At 37.5% G+C, this 20,728-nt stretch overlaps 1 protein-coding gene across 4 annotated transcripts in view; it reads left to right on the top strand.

Annotated features, from left to right (window-relative positions):
* Nucleotides 1-2,599: 2,599 nt before the first annotated feature.
* Nucleotides 2,600-20,728, top strand: part of ZZZ3 (zinc finger ZZ-type containing 3) — a 50,992-nt gene continuing 32,863 nt past the window's right edge. For 2 of the 4 annotated variants that reach the window (XM_026700199.2, XM_026700197.2), the window contains exons 1-2: nt 2,603-2,811; nt 17,639-17,789. The gene's annotated coding sequence lies outside the window, so the exon portion shown is untranslated. Of the gene's footprint in view, nt 2,812-3,222; nt 3,278-17,638; nt 17,790-20,728 lie in introns of those variants that run through there. The other 2 variants (XM_087930051.1, XM_026700198.2) reach the window with 2 other exon arrangements.

Here is a 20,728-nt window from a genome sequence, read left to right as displayed (position 1 = left end):
TCTAACCAGATGTGATGGATTGTGTTTTTACAAGTATTCCAAATTCTGCATACTTCCACTGTAGATTTCTCTCTCTCTGACAAATGGCTCCTTTGTTGGAACTCCACTTTTATTGCAGTGTTTTGGGGGGGAAATGCAAGGAGCACAAGGGTGGATGTACCAACCTGTTCCAGATTGACAAATACAATCAAGGTAATCTCCAAACTACACCCTGGTCTGAAACCAACTGAAATAGGTCTGGATAATCCAAGGGGTTTAAAATTACAAGGTAGTCAATATTGGTTGGATATCAGAAGAAAATTCCTAATAATGGAATGTAGAATGGAGTACTGTAATCTTTTTTTGCTAAAGTTATTTAAAGACAGACAGAATTACCATATTTCAGAGATGCTGCAACATAGAATTTCTAAAACAGGTATATATATCTACATTACCTTCCAACATACCATGATTTTAAAAAATTCTTTGTCTTATTCTTGGAAGTTTCTTAGAAGGCAACACTTGGGCAGGCATTCTCTATGAAGTAAAAGATTGGAGTTTCACAAAACAGATGGCTTGTAACTAAAAATAATTAACCAACACAGCACTTTTTGCATAATTTTCCTTTGTAGAATTTGCATTAATGTCAGATTGCTTTTCTTGAATTCACTTGGAAGCTTTGCTGAGTTCAGTAAATTCAAGTAAATATATATAGATTCAAGTTTTGGGCTCAGTAAATGTAACTCATACATCAATATGACATAACATGAATTTTTAATAGCCAAGAAGTAGACTATAAGTATATATAAAGCTTGGAAGGAAAGTATTTACTATAGAATTATGTGCACTTTTTAATATTTTTATTCACTGTTCATGCAAGAAGATGAAAGTACAGAATCCTCCATGCTACATCTGATCATTTTGAGGCTGTGAAAAGTTAATGTTGGCTTTTCTTTTTTATAGGCTGAGACTGTAACTCAATCTTCTCCAACAGGATCTTTTCAGGTATGCTGGAATACAACACAAAACTTTGCTCATGCTGGCTATGACTATTAAGCATTGTACTACAATATATCTACATTGCAACAACTGCTATCCCCTCCCCCTAAAATAAAACTATTTAAGCAGTTATACAACACAATATTGATTTTTATATAAATTATTAAAATGCTATACTCAAGCAAAGAAGTATATGATGTATGACATCATGATTTCCACTTTCCACTGTGCAGAAAAGAGGGATTGGAAAATCATTTTTTAGTTTAGGCAAAAAGCTTGCCTCTAAAACATTTTTAATATAGGTCTTGTGCAAAAAAGGATCTTCTAAAATTCAAGTACACAACTACACTTGTCAAAAATATGAAATTCCAAATTTGAAAATTTAAATATTTATATATAGATGTTATGTTTTTATGCCTTCCATACTTTCTAGACTCATTCTGTGAGGAAGATGGGAAGTTTCTAAATGTGATAAATATCAGAAATGATTTATTTCATGAATCCAGAAAAGACTATGGGACAATTACCCAATTCAAAAGGTATTATGTATTGACGGTTTCTTTTTTAAGTGTATATTCTTGTATTCCAATATTATTTTGCAGAGATAAATATTCATGATTACATGAATAAATATTCAAAAGGTTTTGGGATGCCCGCAATTTGCCAACTGGTGATCATACCAGCTTATTCTGCCCAAGTATTTTCTGCAAGTCAAATCATATCTACTTAGGATGAGTATTCCTTAATTTACCTACATTTGTTTTATTTTTCAAGAGTCCCTTCAATGTTACAATAAAAAACCAAACTTAAATTGTTATTTCGATATTTATATTAAACGCTACACCGAAAGAAGAGCCACAATAACATATATACAGGTAGTCCTCAACTTATGACAATGGAGCCCAAAATTTATGCCCCATTTTAAGACATTGCTTGCCACAGTCGTTAAGTGAATCACTTAAGTTAGCAACCAGGTTGTTATGTGAATCCGGCTTTCCCATTGACTTTGCTTGTCAGGTCACAAAAAGTGATCGCATGATCCTGGCACCCCAGCAACCCTCATAAATTTGAACCAGTTGCCAAGTGGCTGAATTTTGATCACATGGGGGGGGGGTTGTTGTGTGCTACAAAGGACGCAACTGTGTAAAACGGTCATTAAGTCACTTTATTCAGCACCGTTGTAACTTCGAACGGTCACTAAGAGAATTCTTGTAAGTCGAGGACTATCTGTATTGGCTACCTGGGTTCCCCGATCTGAAGCCATCCAAGCCCATAATTCCCAGCCAGGCTAGAAAAGGCTTTTAAGGCCGGCTGGTTTACAGCAGTATATAAATCTGAAAAGGGGGAGTCACTTAGCGAGACTTCGCCGGCAGAAAACCCGGACTTCGGCTCCTCCATTCCGCACCAGGGCAAGGGACCGGACCTGCAGCGCTCTCCAGGCCGGTTGGTTCTCGCGCGGCTGTTCTCCGAGGAGAGAAGCGGAGCAGAGAAACCGGGGAGCAGATCCCGCCGCCTCTCCGCGGCTCCTCAAATTCTCCATCCTCTTCACAGGGCGGCCCCGTCACTTTCCTCAATCAACCAGCAGGCGGAGCTGCAGGGAGTGCCCCCCCCACCCTTCCGCGGGCTGCGCAGGGAATATGGGGAGGGAAGGAAGCGGAAGAGGAGCTGCCGCTGCCGCTGCCGCCGCTGAGGGAGCCAGCGGGTGCTGTAGTTGTGTGTGTGTGGGGGGAAACGCTGACGTGTGGCGCGGACGGCTGGCTCCGAGAACCGAGACAAAAAAAAAAGGTCCGTTACGACACCGACGGAATCTCCTTTTGATCTCACAGTAACCAGGTCAGCCCCCCCTCCCCCTTAGGGGCCGCGGGGAGGGGGGGCAAAAAGACCCGGATGGGGTCTCATACAGGGCGGGGGGGGCGCTGAAGAACAGGCGGCGGGAGGATTATATTCCAGTGCGATCTGCGCGTGCGGAAAAGGAGGGGGAGGAGGAAGGGGGGGGAAGCCGCGACTCGCGCGCCTGTTCGAATCCGAAAGGAAAGGAGGGGGCATCTGCGTGTGACGTCAGGTAACGTACTCTCCTTTCCCTCCCCTCGACCCGGACCACTCCTCCGTGCACGGACGAGCACGTTACGGGCGCCGCTTGTTGTATCCGGGAGTCGACGGACACGTGCGCGCCGCCTCTGCCATGTTAATGCTCAAAAGGAGGCTGGGCGGGTGGAGATGGGAGTTCTCGCGAGGTCAGCCCTCGTTCCCGTGGGAGCTGACCGGAGGCAGGATGGCGGCGCTGCGCTGGGCGTCATGGGTAATAATGGTAACGGGCAACCGGGAGGTGAGGGGGGGGGAAAGGGAAGGAGGGCTAGGGGCGGTGCGGTATGTGTGTGTGCGTTACTTGAGCGTCTGCGTGTGGGGCGGGGCTGAACACTGCGGGGAGTTTGACCTGGCAAAGAGTTTTGCGCGTCTTCGTTGGGCTTTTCCCATCCCCCCCGCACCGCGCGGCGCACCGCCGCTTTGCGGCGCCTAGTCCCCACATGGTGGCTGTGGCGCCCCCTGTCGGCCGTCTAGCCTTTGGACCCTGAGTTTCGCCAAAATTCGTACCTCAGGTCTCGAGCTGTTTAGTAACCACTTGTGAAGCTCTGCCCCCCCCCACAAAGTAACAGGGATGCAAAATTGTCAGGACCATGGCTGTTCCTCTCGCTCCTACTTCTGAAGTGCCTGTGGCATTCCATAGCTGCTGCATTGATTGATTGATAAGTGTGGATGACTTAACGTGGTGGGATTGGGGAGATGACCTCGATACAACAAAGCACCACTAAAATAATGCTTCCTCTGTCAGAGCCGGGGCTTGCAGTCCTAATGACTTTTGTCAAGTATACTAAGGAGTTTATTCTGCAGTACTGTGCTTTTTTAAAATAAAACCCAACTGTATCAAAACAGACAATTTTTTAATTGGAGGCAATATAAATTCAATAAATAACTAAATAGAAGAAGCCAAGGCAAGCATGTTAATAAATCGATTTTACATATCAATACAGGTAGTCCTCAGTTCAAAGTTACAACTGTACAGAAAAAAAAAAAGACTGTTGACCGTTTTTCACAGTTGCAACCTTTGCAGCCCATGCTTGGCAACTGGTTCATATTTATAACTGTTATGTCCCAAGATATGCGATCCCCTTCTGCGACCTGACAAGCAGAGTCAGTGGAAAAGCCAGATCACTTAACAACCGGGTTACTAATTTAACAACTGCAGTGATTCCCTTAACAACTGTGGTAAGAAAGGTGCTAAAATGAGGCAAAACTGACTGAACAGTCTCACTTAACAACATAGATTGTGGGCTCCATTGTGGTCATAAGTTGAGAACTACCTATATTGTGTGAAGGCACATTTTGTGCTGCTTGCTGTTAGTCTTGCGTGAAGATGTCTTAATAGATTTTATGATGTAGCATAAGCCCTGCTTGCTTAGTAGTCTTGTTGACTGCATCTAATGAAGGAACTTTTTTTGCAAATCACATATAACAAAACTACCTTGCAGAGACACCTAGTTTGGCTGTCCAAACCAAACGTTTTTATTGTTCAGTTGTAACTTCTAGATTTTGGTTTTGGGGGGTGGGTGGGTTTGTTGTTAAAAGTAAAACTCACTTGATTGGCTTTTTAAAAACTTTGGATTTTATAAGTACATATTAAAATATTTTTATATATATGGCAAGTATGTAAAGGGAGGTTAAGGCTTTTAATAGGCATCATGCAAAGTTACTGTGTGGGTGCAATTACAAATTGTTCCTTAGAAATCCCATGGAATTGAACAGGAAAGGTGAGATTAAAATGTAATATGGTAAGTATCTTCTTTCTGCTAAAGTGAATTTTCCTTCTGATCAAGTTGGATTCTTGGTATCTACATGAAAATATCTGTGATGTTTTCTTGGCAACAGTCTCTTTTCCTGTTCTGCATTTCCATAGGAAAGATCAAGCCAAATGTCACCAGTATATATTCATGTACTGTAATAAAAGCTTCAGGGTTCTTTTTAAAAAAAAATCCATTTAATTATTGGATTGACTGTCAAACTGCTTCTCCTTTCATACTAAGAACACATTTCCATTCTGCAACTTGTACACAAAAATGTGGATTGATCTCTTTTATGAAGACTTGTGTTATGCAGAAATACTGCTGGAGAACATAAATGTATTTTATTTCTTGGGCTTTATCTTGGAAGTAAATAGTGTTTTAATGAAATATTATTTAAACATATTTCAAACCACATTAATGTTTCTGTAGCATTTTCTAAATTTATTGAATATTGCTCCAAAGGTTGAGATTAGGATGCTTATGGAGCCCTTGTTGAGATTTTAAAATTATTTTGTCCAGGCAGTTGTTTTTCATTATGTTGCTTTTTTAATTGGGTTTCAATTATATCTTTGATATTTTGTAAACTGCTCAGAGTCCTTTTGCAATTGGGTGGCCTTAACAGGTTAGATAAATGAATTAAAAAAAATGTTATTCTGATAGAGCACAATTAATGCTTTGTTTTCAGTAGTTACATGATGGTTCAACAAGTTCTAGAATAGCGATGCTGCTGTTTCCCACTCCAGCTTAATAGTACAGTTGTGTGTGTGTACACACACACACTCACACACACTGAAAACTAAGTCACACTGAAATTAATGGGATTGATTCCCAAATAGATATGCTCTGAGAGGATTTAATCAATATATGCTTACCAGAGTCTTAATATCAACAGTCAGGAAAATCAATATTATAATATTTCAAATGTCACATGGGAGCTTTGGATATTTCCTTTAACTTTCTTTACTGATTGCAGTATGGTAAGTAATGAATAAATGTGTGCTTCATTTTATAAAACACCAGCACAAAATTTCCCTTCTTATAATACTCTAGTCTAAGAGAGTGGTGTTTTGGAAAATGCATGATTCTTATCTCTTAGGAAAGTGAACATGTATAAGGGGTCATAAGAGAAGTCCTTTTTATTATGAAAGATGAATTTTAATATGGCTGAATGAGTGTACGGATTTAATTTCCTTACTAGGTATTATGAGTAGGCAGTATACAAGTTGTCCATACAATAAATAAAGGTTATTATGAATTAATAATGTTGAGCTGAGTCCAACTTTATGCAAGCAGAAGTCAGTTTGGGTAACAGAGCTTTATTCTTTTTTAGAATTAGAATTAGGAGTACTTTATTGTTATTGTACAAGTACAACGAAACTGGATGCACCCCAGCAACTGTTCGCAATACAATAAAACCAAAGCACTTAAAAATGAAGATAATAGAGTACCCACGTCTCCATTTGCAATTTGAAAGTACAATATCTACAAATATACATAAAATATACATCCTCTTAGAGCTTCTGTCGTATCTTCCACATCCAGAAATTTAGAACAGATTGGAAGGATATAAGCTTGGAAGAGTTTCATTTAAAAAAAATTCATTGAATTCTGCCTGTTTTTTTAAAAATTTATGTATATTTAACTGAACTGAACTGATAATTCAGCAGGTGTGGAGAAACTTGATTTATTTGATCAATAATTGTATAATTCATTCTCTATTTATTTGGGGGATAAATAATTGTATTTTGTACTTGCTACCACCATCCAAAAATGATAATACCAACCTAAAAAACCCAAGGTTATCTCTTTTTCTTATAGGCTCTTTTCTATCTGGCAACATAGAAACAGACACAAAACTGGATAGAATACTTCTACATTCTGACTCATTTTTCAGAAGTGAAGTTCATATAAATTTCATTTGTCAAATTTAAAAGGCCATCAAATTGTATAAAGGCTCTTGACAGCTATACAACATTAATTAATTATGAATATTTATTTAAAAACGTACATAACCACTCAACACTAAATCTTGATGCTATGCAGTAAATAAGTACAATTGAAAACTAAAATGCCAGAAGAAAAAAACAATTACTAAAAAATAAATACCCACTATCACAGCCTGGAGGAAGAGCCAAGTTTTCAAGATTTTTTTAACATGGTCAGGGTGGGGCCAGTTGTAGTTTATGTAACAGTTGCATTGTATTATCGGATAGTGTTGGAAATGAATGTATTTGATTTGATTTTGGTGTCACCCATTTCCAAATGAATATCTTTAAAGGTACATCAACAAAATGTCTTCTCTATACAACAGTATTACTGAACTGTAGAATGATTGTCACAAAGGATGTCAGTATTTCCATTCTATATATATATATATATATATATATATATATATATATATATATATATATATATATATATATATATATATATACATACATACATACATACATACATACATACATACATACATACATACATACACACACACCAGTTATTGCTCTTCTGGCTTCTCTCCCTCACTCTTCAAACTGACTCCACATTCTACCTCTGTCTTACAAGAATTTCCCAGCTGTAATAATAGTCTACCATTTCATCGCATATTTATAATGAAAGCTTACCTCTGCTATCCTTGTAGGGTAAAAGATTTAAGAAAAATGGAATTTTCCCCATAACAAAATAAATACAGTCTTTTTATATATCCTGTCTTGGTAAACAATCAGCTATCACAATTTTATCTCCTGCCAGTTATTCGTATATATAGCTGTTGCTTTTTTTTTTTTTTTTTGCTTCTAGTTTTACACAACCATATTTCCATTGAGGAAAGCATCGTATCACCATTAATAGCTGTTTCTCGTTTAGATTTCCTAATTTTCTTGCCTCCCTGTTGAAATTCTCCCCATTTTCCTTTTTTCCAGGTGAAATACCTGAAATGGTATTAGTTGTTGTCCATTATGGAATTGTAAAAAATACTTTTTCAGTCTTGTGAAAAAATAGGAAAAATGATATTTTACTAGAGTAGGCTTTAGGATTTATTCATCCAATCTTGTAGTTTTCAAATCTCCTTTAAATTATGTGGGTTTTTTTTTCTTATTTCAATGTCCTTTTCATCATCATCTTATCTTACCAATTTGACCTTTTTCTTCCATGTATACTTAATGTGATTGCTTGATATTATCTGGAGAAACAATTTATTTTAGTATTAAATGTAATGCTTCTTAAAGCCAAGGAATCTTTCAATTTTTTTTCTCCTTCAAAGTCATATGCTCCATTTTATACTACTTTCTGTATTCTCAATAACTACTGTACTTCACTGTTCTGTCTTTTCCCTGGCATTTCCCTTTTTTAACAGCAGTCATTTAGTTTCTTCTGCTGTCTCACCTGAAGCTTTTATTACTGCTTGTTTTCTGTTGTACAGATAATCCTTGACTTAAAACCATGACAGACCCAATTTTACAACCTCTTTTTGTTGTGGTCATTAAGCTAATTACCATCCTTGTTAAATGAATCTGTGGTTGTTAAGTGAACCCATTATTTACCCTGGGGCATTTTTTGCCAAAACTTAGAAGTGAATGCTAGTTTTTGGCAAAAATGCCATAAATCATAGTCATGTGACCACAGGAGAGTATAAATGGGCATAAATATTGGGGGTGTGCACGTCTGGAACTTTGGAACCTGATCTTAAGTACCTTTTTGGAGGAAGACAATATAACTTTGAACCAGTCAGGTCTACCCGTTTCTGCATGCTTTTTAGCAAGCAAATCGATATATGTATATTTTCTTCCTATTCCATATTTTTTATTTTGTTTTTTCTTCTTCAGCCATTTGTTCTAAAATGTCTTCTACTTTCCTATAACCTGCTTTTTAAAACTTTGTTTCTCATATACAGCCTTAGCTTTCTGCCTTAGCTGCTTCTATTGTCATTTGTTTTTCTACAGTTGTCATATGTCTAAAATATATTTTCCATTCTTTGTGAACACCAGACACAATTGTTTTCCAAATCTATTCATTGTTGGCTTTATTTCCTGTTCTACAAAACACGGGTATAAAAATCCACAATGTATTTTAATTTATACAACTTCAATACCACTATATCAGAATTATGGTAGATGTAGAAAGTCTACAGTTTATATGTCGTATTAACGGTGGAATGCCTGGCTTTTGAGATGTAAAAAAAAATCAGACCAAGATTTCAGATTTTTTTTCCATCTTTAATATAGCATATAAGCTGTTCTATTCAACAACAACAACAACAAAACAAATTGAAATCTTTTCTGGGGAAGGGCAAATAATTAAAAAAAAAAACTTAAAATAACATGGTTGCATAAAGATGCACACCCTTAAACTAATACTTTATAGAAATACCTTTTGATTTTATGACAGCATTCAGTCTTTTGGAGTAGGAGCCAATCAACAAGCCACATCTTGCTTTGAGAATCGTTGCCCGTTCTTCCTCGCAAAAGTACCCCAAATCTGTCAGATAGACAGATAACCCTCTTCAGATCATCACACAGATTTTCATTCCTGGGCTGCGGGCTTTGGCTGGGCCATTCCAAAACTTTGATATTCTGGTGAAGCCATTCTTTTCTTGATTTGGAAGTATGCTCTCGGTCATTGTCATCTTGAAAGAAGAAATTCCTCTTCATTTTTATCATTTTAGTAGGGGCCTGAAGGTTTTGTACCAAAATCGATATTACAGCTGAAGAAAAGCAGCCGCAAAGCATATTGCTGCAGCACCCTACTTCACTGTGGGTATGGTGTATTTCTGGTGATGTGCGGTGTTGTTTCTATGCCAAACATACTTTTTGGAATTATGGCCAACAATGGAAATAAGTTCCAGCTTGGTGTCATCAAACCATAACATACTCTCCCACATACTTTTGTCAGACTTGATCTACCGGGTAGCTTTTTGTAAATGTAGCTGGATTTGAATGTTTTTCTTTGTAACAAAAGGCCACCCTACCCCACAGCCTAGAAGTATGAGATTATTGTCACGTGTAATACACAACCAGTACTTGCCAGAAATTCTCACAGGTCCTTTGATGTGGCTGTAGGCCTCTTGGCAGCCTCTCACCAGACTTCTTGTTTCTTATCAATTTGGAAGAGACAACCAGTTCTTGGTAATGTCACTGTTGTCTCATATTTTCTAATCTTGAAGATGATGACTGTTTTCACTGTGTTCCATGGTATATCCAGTGCCTTTGAAAAAATTTTGTACCCTTCTCTAATGGATACCTTCCAAGAATGAGATACCTTGGATGCTTTTTAAGCTGTTGGCAGACCATGACTTCTGTTGTAAGAGGCACCTAAGTAAATGTCAGAAAAATCCTACTGCAACAACTGAACTTTATATGGACTTGATCAGAGTCACTTGGCAGGTGTGTAATGACTACTATTTAACATCAGTTGGAATGTGATTGGTTAATTCTGAACAAAGCCATATCTCTACCTATAAATGGATGTGAACGCTTATGCAGCCATGTTGTTCTAGGTTTTTATTATTTTTTTCTCCCTAAAATATTTCAGATTGTTTTTCAATTGAATTGTTTAGCTTATAAGTTACATTAAAAGTGAAAAAATTCTCAGGTGATTTATCTTACTGTGTTTCTTATAAAATAAGGTCGGGACTTGTTTGTTTGTGGTTTTTTTGAGCCCCGAAAAAACGGCTAGGACGTCTTTTTGGGGGTGCATTAATTTCTTCCCCGCGCACCAGCACCGTCTCCAACAACAGCATCTGAGTCGCTCCCGCTTTTCCCCTGTCCCCATAACAACAGGAAAAAAAAGATTTTGAGGTACCTGGGAACGCCACGCACTGCGCCCAGACCGAGCTGCAACTGTTCCTGTCTCGCCAGTGCCATCTCCAACAACAGCGGCAGCAGCGGAACCGTGGAAGCATTTCAGCTGCTTCTCAGGTGGGGGAGCCGCCTTCCACGGTTCCCACCACTGCTGCTGCTGTTATTGGAGACAGCGCTGGCAAGAGAGGGACAGCTGCAGCTTGGCCTGGGCGCTTGGAATGCAGGAACGGGCTGCGCACTGAGGCTTTTGAAAACTTTCAGAGCCTGAGGCTGGAGCACCAAGGGTAGCAGCAGCAGAGATGCTCGTTCGTCTCTTCTCACACCCACCCAGCCGCTCAGGATTAAACCAAAACACAGCACGCTCCCAGGTACCTCAAGATGTTTTTTTTTTTTCCTGTTGTTACGGGCATGGGGGGAAAGCGGGAGCAACTCAGACATTGTTGGAGACGGCGCTAACGAGAGAGGCTCCAGCACCGGTGGGAACTGTGGAAGCTATGGAGGCCTGAGAAGTGGCTGAAATGCTGCCAGACATCCATGCCGACACCGCCCACCTGCTGACCTGGGTAAGGGAGCCCTCCGTGCTCCACCATGGTGTTAGGAGCGGCTGATGGTGAGGTGTAGCTGCCCGCGGGGCACTCCTAATGGCAAGTTCCTCCCCCCGCCCCCCCCCAATTTCGCATGTTTTAAACTAGGCCTAAATTTGGGGGGAGGGGCTTAATTTCATTTTATGCCTAGAAAATATGCTGGGTCTTCTTATGGGGGGGGCGTATTGTTGGAGAAACACGGTAGTCTGATTTCTTTTATATCTCAAAAACCTGGCATTTTAACAGGGGATACACTTTCTATATCCACTGTAGATGAAATCTTAGTAGTCTTCACTTGGATTTCTAGAGAAAACTAAGAAAAATCCATTTTAAGAATTCTTGACAAATGGAAAATAATTGAAAATAAAATTTAAAACAATATACCATAGATCATAAACAAGGTATACCAGTCAGCCTCTTATTTAATGGAAATAGATCTTAAAGATAGATCACACTTGCAAAGTCTACAGCATACAATAATGAATGTATTGTTTATCCTAGTAATTTCTTTTAAATAATGTGATGATTGATTGTAGATATAATTAAGATCCTGCATGCAAAGTTGACAGGAATATTTTTTCTTCCGTTCATCTTATTTTTTTTAATCTTGCAGTGCACTATAGCATATGCTGTATATATTCTGATTAAATACTGGACAAATGTGGTTGAGAAATAACAATATAACGTCTTTTTTTCTGAGGAAATAAACTAGGGATCTCTAGCTTATTAATAGTTTATATATTCCTATGAATGAGAAATAAAAAGATATAAACATTAATTTGGCTTATTACATTTGTGTTGTGATAAGTTAGGGTTAGGTTTACTTTTGCTAATAAAAGCCCTTTTTACATATGATCAGGTTTAGATTCAGTGTAATGTGTAAATATGTAAACAAGATATGTGTAAGGTTAACATATCTGTATAATTTTGACAAATTATAACTTTTAAATCTTAAAAACTTAATAATGAGCCTTCAAATAGCAATGTTGTTAAGTGAATCCATTGTTTGCAATAAAAATAAAATCAGCCATGTGACCAAGGGGCACTGCAAGTGGCTGTAAATGCAGGCCAGTTGCCAAGCACCCAAAATGTAGTCACATAGTCACAAGAGTATCCCGGATGTCAGAACTTCAAAACTTGATTATAAGTAGCTTTTGGGTAGGCTGGTCATAACTGTGACAGGTTGTAAGAACAACTTGTAGTCTTGAAAAGCTGTAGGCTTGAAAGGTTTTTCTCCATTGCCTCCACTGTTTCTCTTCACTATCCCTTCCTTGTACTTTTTTAGCATTTTAAGCTTCACAACCAAGTCTGTGTTTATTTTCTTTAAAACAGATATGAGCTATTTTAAAGGACAATTACCTAAAAACAATGTTAGTTTACGGTAGCTTGAACTGAATATAAAGATCTATTTTCCCTTCAGTTCAGTGAAGGCAGTTGGTTGCTTTTTGGCATGATGCAGTATGTTAGCGGTCCTCAGCCTTTATTTCCAGCAGCCCAGCGGGGGAGGAGAGGGAACCAGTCTGTGCAAGCAGTGGGCTGGTGTGTGCAAGTCAAGCTGCTTGTGTACATTGACCCGCTGCTTGTGCAAGTCAAGCTGCACATAGCCAGGTTCCAAATTGGGCCATGGCCTGGTAGTGGGCTGTGACCTGGGGATTGGGGCCCTCTGCAGTATGTGAGCCCAGGTCTTATTATTTATAAATATTATTTATAGCTTTGTATACTGTTCAAAGCTGCTACTTGTGGCTTAATTAGCAGATCATACTTAGAAAATATGAGTTAATAGGATGTATAATTATTCACTGAATTCTACCTAAATTACATGCAGTGTGAATTGAAGTTTCAATAAGCCTTAGTGAAAGAAAAGGTCTGTTTATAAATGTCGATGAAGATTCTCATTCACCCAGATAGAAATGTCTAGAATTGAGTCCTAGCAACTGGACTTATTTTTGTCAGTTTGAGATGTTACTGTTTATAAAACTTGATCAATATGCAGCATATTGCAGGTCAGATGAGGGTACTGAAAATTTCAAGTAGAGCTCTGCTTTATATGTGACAAGAATGAGAATGAATATATATTTTCAGTATGCTCCAAGATCAGAACAATCAAATTCTTTAGTCACTAGAATTTTTGGCATATTAACTATAGTAGATAAGAAGATTAAGTAATATTAGATTATTAAAAACTAATCATAAAAATTGTGCTAGAATATATTCCAAAAATAAAACTATTACCAAGAACTGAGCAGTATAGTTGACAAGTATTATCAAAGCAATCATTACTGGGGAAGTTGGGGGGGGGGGGGAGTAATCAGAAAATTAACCAGAAGCTATTTACAAAAAAGCATGTAGCGCCCAGTTTTCCTACTTAAAGTTGCTAATTAATTAAAACCAATCCTGGAGTTTTTTCCCCCAAATAAATGTGACATCATTATATAGATGCATATATTTTCAGACACATGTACACACTAGCCAGAGGGTTATTGCAAAACAAACACTCAAATTGAAGGATGTAAAGAAATCAGCCCACTTATACAATTAGTTGGAGTCTTATCTTTATGTGTAACATGCCTTTCTTTCATACATACAACTGTATTTTTATTCTCCCACGAGTAAAAACAAAAAAGGGATGAAGTAAGATTAGAGGACTTGTATATTAGGCATGGGGTAAAGAAAGAAGCAAAACAATATAAAATTCAATGTTTTGCTGGGTTCAGTGGGCACGACCCCATATACAGGTGAAACTCGAAAAATTAGAATATCGTGCAAAAGTTCATTTATTTCAGTAATGCAACTTAAAAGGTGAAACTAATATATGGGATAGACTCATTACATGCAAAGCAAGGTAGTTCAAGCCGTGATTTGTCATAATTGAGATGATTATGGCTTACAGCTCATGAAAATCCCAAATCCACGATCTCAGAAAATTAGAATATTACATGCAATCAATAAAACAAGGATTGTACATAGAAAAATATAGGACCTCTGAAAAGTATTAGCATGCATATGTACTCAGTACTTGGTTTGGGCCCCTTTTGCAGTAATTACTGCCCCAATGCAGCGTGGCATGGAAGCTATCAGCCTGTGGCACTGCTGAGGTGTTATGGAAGACCAGGATGCTTCAATAGCGGCCTTCAGTTCTTATGCATTGTTCGATCTCATGTCTCTCATCTTTCTCTTGGCAATGCCCCATAGATTCTCTATGGGGTTCAGGTCAGGCAAGTTTGCTGGCCAATCAAGCACAGTAATCTCACGGTCATTGAACCAGGTTTTGGTGCTTTTGGCAGTGTGGGCAGGTGCCAAGTCCTGCTGGAAAATGAAGTCAGCATCCCCATAATGCTTGTCTGTGGAAGGAAGCATGAAGTGCTCCAAAATCTCCTGGTAGATGGCTGCGTTTTCCCTGGACTTTATGAAGCACAGTGGACCAACACCAGCAGATGACATGGCTCCCCAAATCAACACAGACTGTGGAAACTTCACACTGGACTTCAAGCATTTTGCAGTATGTGTCTCTCCATTCTTCTTCCTCCAGACTCTGGGTCCTTGGTTTCCAAATGAGATGCAAAAGTTGCTCTCATCAGAAAAGAGGATTTTGGACCACTGAGCAACAGACCAGTTCAGTTTTTCTTTAGCCCAGGTAAAACGCTTCTGACGTTTTTTGTTGTTCAGGAGTGGCTTGATAAGAGGAATATGACATTTGAAGCCCATGTCCAGGATCTGTCTGTGTGTGGTAGCTCTTGATGCACTGACTCCAGTCTCAGTCCACTCCTTGTGAAAGTCCCCAACACTTTTGAATGGCCTTTTCCTGACAATCCTCTCCAGGCTGCAGTCATCCCTGCTGCTTGTGCATGTTTTTCTTCCACACTTTTCCCTTCCACACAACTTTCTATTAATGTGCTTTGATACAGCACTTTGCGAACATTCAACTTCTTTTGCAATTTACCTTTTGAGGCTTTCCCTCCTTATGGAGGGTATCAGTGATGATTTTCTGCACAACTGTCAGGTCAGCAGTCTTTCCCATGATTGTGATTCCTACTGAACCAGACTGAGAGACCATTTAAAGGCTCAGGAACCCTTTGCAGGTGTTATGGCTTAATTAGCTGATTAGAGTGGGACACTTTGAGCCTAGAATATTGAACCTTTTCACAATATTCTAATTTTCTGAGATTGTGGATTTGGGGTTTTCATGAGCTGTAAGCCATAATCTTCTCAATTATGTCACATCATGGCTTGAACTACCTTGCTTTGCATGTAATGAGCCTATCTCATATATTAGGTTCACCTTTTAAGTTGCATTACTGAAATAAATGAACTTTCGCACGATGTTCTAATTTTTTGAGTTTCACCTGTATGTTTACTGTAATAAGTTTCATTGTGTTATTTCTAAGTAAATTTTGTTAAGTAATCTTGTTTAATCAATATGAAATCCTACAATAATAAATTATTGGGGGGGGTGGAATTGGATAACTTTCTATCCTTCTCTGTAACAGTTGAATGTCTAGTGAATAGAGAAGTCATTGTCATTGTTTCTTTCTCAATGACAGTTTGGACTTGATAAATATATGGAGTCCAAGATACAGCCAAATCTCCCTCTGTAAAACATGCATATTTTAGTTATTAATTGATTTGGAAAACTTATTTTAAATATGAAGGAAGCAATGATGGTTAGCCTTTCAGTTCTCTTGGATTACAATGTATTATTAGCTCTACCATCTGGATTAAAAATTGCCAACAAAAATACGTATCTCCAGCACCCCTTCTATCGTTTAGTGACCACATTCCATTCCAACAACTTGGTTGTTAAGTGAAACATTTGTTAAGTAACACAAGACCAAAATAGATGCTTCGAGGATCACTGGTTGCTCCATGCTATTCAGATATAAGTTCTCTTGTACAGTGCCCCATGTCTGACCTCCCCCACACACTTTATTTTGTCCCTTCACAGAGCAGAGAGATTGCTTAAACTACAGTATCGGAATTCCTGAGCTGCTTTTCTCCAGTGTAATATTTCTAAAAAAAATGCTAACTGCAATTTACAAGTCCAGTCCTTAATTAGTTGATTAGAATTTTCTAGCCTTGCCCTTCTTCTTGCAACTGACTAGCCCATAATTAGTTTCACATGGAGAACTTTTGCTCAGGGATATGAAATTTGGTTGTAAATTGATTTACTGTTGAATTTGGGAAGACTGCTAGGTAAGATAGCCCCTAAATGTGATGCCTCACCACAGGGACACTATAATGGCTGCAACTTTGAAGACCCCTACATTTAGCACCGTTGTAACCAGTCACTGAATGGGTGGTCGCAAAGTAAGGACTACCTGTAATATGAATTGATCTGTATTAATTGAGGTTTCCTATAGAATTGCGACCATGGTGTGAACATAGATACTTCTATTCCAACTGAGTGCCTTCTATGTGGTATTCACTACAATATTCAACTTTCTAGCTATTTTGCTGGTTTTGATTTGGAATAAGTAGGAGTTGTGGATATCTGAAGGTTTGCAAATTGATTCAGGGTGTTATTGAAATAATTCCCTTTCATTTTGGTGCAGTGTAAATATTTGGAAGGGTATAGATAATACATTCTTGGGAGAGAACAACAAACCATCTGATATCAAAGCTTCCAAAATCATAGTTGTGCACAATATGTATGACATTGAAAATTAAACTATCTTTGTCATAAAGATTTCTCAGAATATTGTAGTTAATGTGGTGGTACTGTTACCAAGCCATGTAGGATATGTTTCTGTATAGAGCAAGAGAATCTAAATGTATTTTTGTGTGTCTGTGACAACAGTGTAATAAAAAAAATGCAATTGGAGTAAAATTATTGAAATTGTCAAAGAAGAAAAATGTCATTATGCATTTTTAACATTTCCTAAAACAGTTGAACTTTACTATTTGAGACTACCTGGAGTTTTTATTCAATCAAGGAGCATAATTCAACAGTTTTGATCATTTAGCATGCACACAGTTCTGTAGTGCATTTTTTTACAGTACATTTCTGCTTTTGAACATATTGAATAGGCAATAAGTAAAGGTTAAGTCCGTCATTCTGTTTTATGTTCACGTACTTCCAAGCGTCTTAAGAAACTGGCATTCTCAGCTATGTGAAGATGCTCAAGATATTATTTTTGGAGCTTTTCATAAGCTGATACTGAAAGAAAATATTATTTATAAAATATGTTCTATAAATATTCAAAATTTGAGAACAGACCCTTACCCTTACTAATAGAAGGAAAAATATTACTGTATAAATTTTATAGAACTAGTAGTTCTAATATATTTGTGTTAAATTTTCTTTTAAGGCTATTTTTAAAGAGATGGTATAAACTTAAGAAAATAATCAGAATTCAGTTTAAGCAATAGTTTCATTAAGAAGTACTTATGAGTGGCCTTATACTATTTATTCACTTTTCATAATTCTGTTGTCTTTTCTGTACAGTTTCGATATTAAAGGAAACATAAAAATGATCAGATAAAATGCATGGAATGCATCCTGGACTTTAAGAGTGATGACTAATAAAATTAGTGGAGCAACATTGGAATTCCTCAGATCCAAGAAAAAGCACTCATATTCCATTCATTTTGCAATGGTAGGAACCATTTAACATATTTGCACAAAATTATATTGTTTTTTGTATCATTCAGTGTTAAAAATTGTTGTTCTAATGACTGTTTAAACATACTTTTCATCATACAGTAATAATAAATCAATGGGATATTTTTGGTAACTTATTTCTGTGCATGTTTTGTTTATTTTATTCCTTTTATTACTGACATTTTCTATGTCAGTCCACTGCCAATGGAATGGTATGTATGTATCTTAAGGCTACCTATCTTGAAGATAAAGAAATATTTCTATCTAGCAGAGTTACATGACCTTCTAGAGTCCGTGTTTAAGTTCTATTACCATGCTGCTCCAAACTGTGTTGCTCAGGATATTGTTTGATCTGATTCATCCCGGGAGCTTTATTCTTGCTACAGGGTTCCTTCTTCTCCTGTTAAAACACTTTATCACCTTCTACAATGTTCTTGTGTGTTCTATTCTTACACTGTAAATATAATTGGCAATGCCACCAAGCCCTTTTTAAAAAATATATTCATTCAATGTAGACTTTCAGTAGAAATCTACATTTAAAGAATTTTCTGCATCCATCTCTCAGGTATTTAAGCAGTCCTTGTTGTCCTAACTCCTCATAAATTAGAAACAATATGATCCTGGGCATATTAAAGGAAGAATGAAATTTTTCTCACATTTTCAACCTTGACTTTCTTCTTGTCAGTCCTCCTGACAGTATTGACTCTGCTATTCTTCAAGATAAGAGTGTGATTTCTTAAGTTCAGCAAAATACACAATAATAATCTTACGATGTACTTTTTTTGTCTCTGAACCCTAAAACTATTGAATCTATTCTTCTTTGCTTTTCATATCACAGCCTAACCTAGAAAAATATAAGTTGCATAGGCCAGTTAGAGATATCTGTTCCTTTTGAGTTGATTATATTCTGTTCTGACTTTCTTTAATTTGCCTTGGAGTTCATTTGAATTTGGAATATAGTCTCATTAAATATCACACAGTATTTATCTTTAGTTCTATTCCAAAGAACATGTGCACAAAAAAATGGAATGCATACCATAACTACACCGTTTATTCAGAATGACATGCCTTCATTAAAGGACTGAAATCCCTGTACAATCATTTATAAGTCAGCTTGCCTTTGAGTTAGCTAAATGGCTAAATTGGATTTACTTTTGTGATCTTTGTTTTTACTAATGTTGGAAGTAATTATATTGTATTTTCTTATTTTAATATACCATTTAAAAAAAATTGTATTTCACCCAAAAGTATTTTTCCATACCAGAAATAACTTAAATAATTGCACAATATTCAAGCCAATTCCAGTATAATTGCTTGTTTAGTGCATTATAGAAACATATGAACCAATATGAAAGCTACATATTTTACATGTCACTTTACATAAATAAAACAATGTTAATTATTTTTTGCTAATTATTTGTTGAATCTTATCTGTTTAAAAAAGCCTGAGTACAATTATTTAGTAGAAATATAAATTTGTACTAATATTGCAATCTTAAACATTTTAATTAAAAAGATGTGGTTTTAATGTGACTAAGTTATTCCATAAATTTTTCCTTGAAGCCTTAAATCTGACCAGACAATATAAAGCAGGGGTGTCAAAGTCAAGGTCCATGATCCAGCTGTTCCCCACAGGGTCCCTAAATCTGGCCCATGGGAATGGCCTGGAAATAGCAAAGGATTGGCAATACCTCTGATGCGCAGCCCTCTGTGCCCTGTTTTCAGTCTTGACAGCCTCCTGCAGCACTCTGTTGGAAAAAACAGGATATCAGGGGATGGGCATGCGCAGAGCATTGGGATGACTGATGAATATATATATCAATTATATATTAACCATTGAAGGAAAAAAAAACCCACAGCATCACTTGTCTTGAGAATATTTTGCTACAGCAGGGAACCCCAGCCTATGAGTTGTGGCCCACTAGTGGGTCGTGAGGGGATTGCAACCGGGCCTCACTTGTGCAAGCAGCGGGCAAGCACTTGCATGCGCTCTCCTTTTGGGAGAGCAGCAGGCAAGTGTGCATGCCGCGCATGCCAATGGAAGCTGCATACACACAGGCCTGCCTATCGCTTATGCAAAGCTATCCCCTCTCCCCCCACTGCCAGTCCACAAAGCTGGAAACGTTGGGGAACTCTGTGCTTCAAGTTTCCATAGCTAGATTATTTATGCAGCTGGTAATAAATACAGATTTTCCAGAATTGAAACAAATTTATAACTTCATGGCATAGATCTTGTTGCTCGTGAATAACTTAGAGGACACTTAACACATTTTATTTTATAACAATTTAATTTAATGGACAATTAAGTTGTAATATTAAATTTACATTTTTAATAATTTCAGTACATGAAAACTAAGACTAGTTCAAACAGTCCTTTTCCTCATTTAATTATGTTGTTTTAGTTAATTTTTCTGTAATGTACTCCTATTACATTACACTAATTAGATCTGATACTTAATACTTAATTGTGTAGTTCTGTCTTAACAACATAACATTGTTGATATTGCATCTTTCCTCTAACAATCTTGTTTGAATTTGTGATAGAAATAATGAAATAGTTGTTTATTTCTTGAAATAGTTCTTGAATTCAGTTTTCAGCTATTAATTCTGGCTTTAGTCCACTTTTGGGAGATAAAAATTCAGATCTATTGCCACCATCCCCCGTTTCCGCTGGTCCCCTAAGAGCTGGAAGAAGGAGCTTAAAGTTTTCCTGAAAGCTGCAAACATCAAGTCGAGCACCACAATTGCTCATTCAGAAATAGTAGACATATAACCTTGAACAATATAGGCAAGAAGTAGGATGAGAGTTTTCTGGAAAGGGGGGGGGTCCTATGGCTTAGGAGTGGGCCAAACGGTCAGGCCAATAAGAAGTAACAACATACCTCTAGCAACCAAACCCACTAAATGCTGCAAATGCTACCATCTCATCAACTG

The sequence above is a fragment of the Pseudonaja textilis genome, chromosome 3 (genome assembly GCF_049901715.1).
Source record: "Pseudonaja textilis isolate UNSWEBS1 chromosome 3, rPseTex1.2, whole genome shotgun sequence".
NCBI classification, from domain to species: domain Eukaryota; kingdom Metazoa; phylum Chordata; class Lepidosauria; order Squamata; family Elapidae; genus Pseudonaja; species Pseudonaja textilis.
Note: the sequence above shows the minus strand (reverse complement) of the source record. Positions and strands in the feature narration are given on the sequence as shown.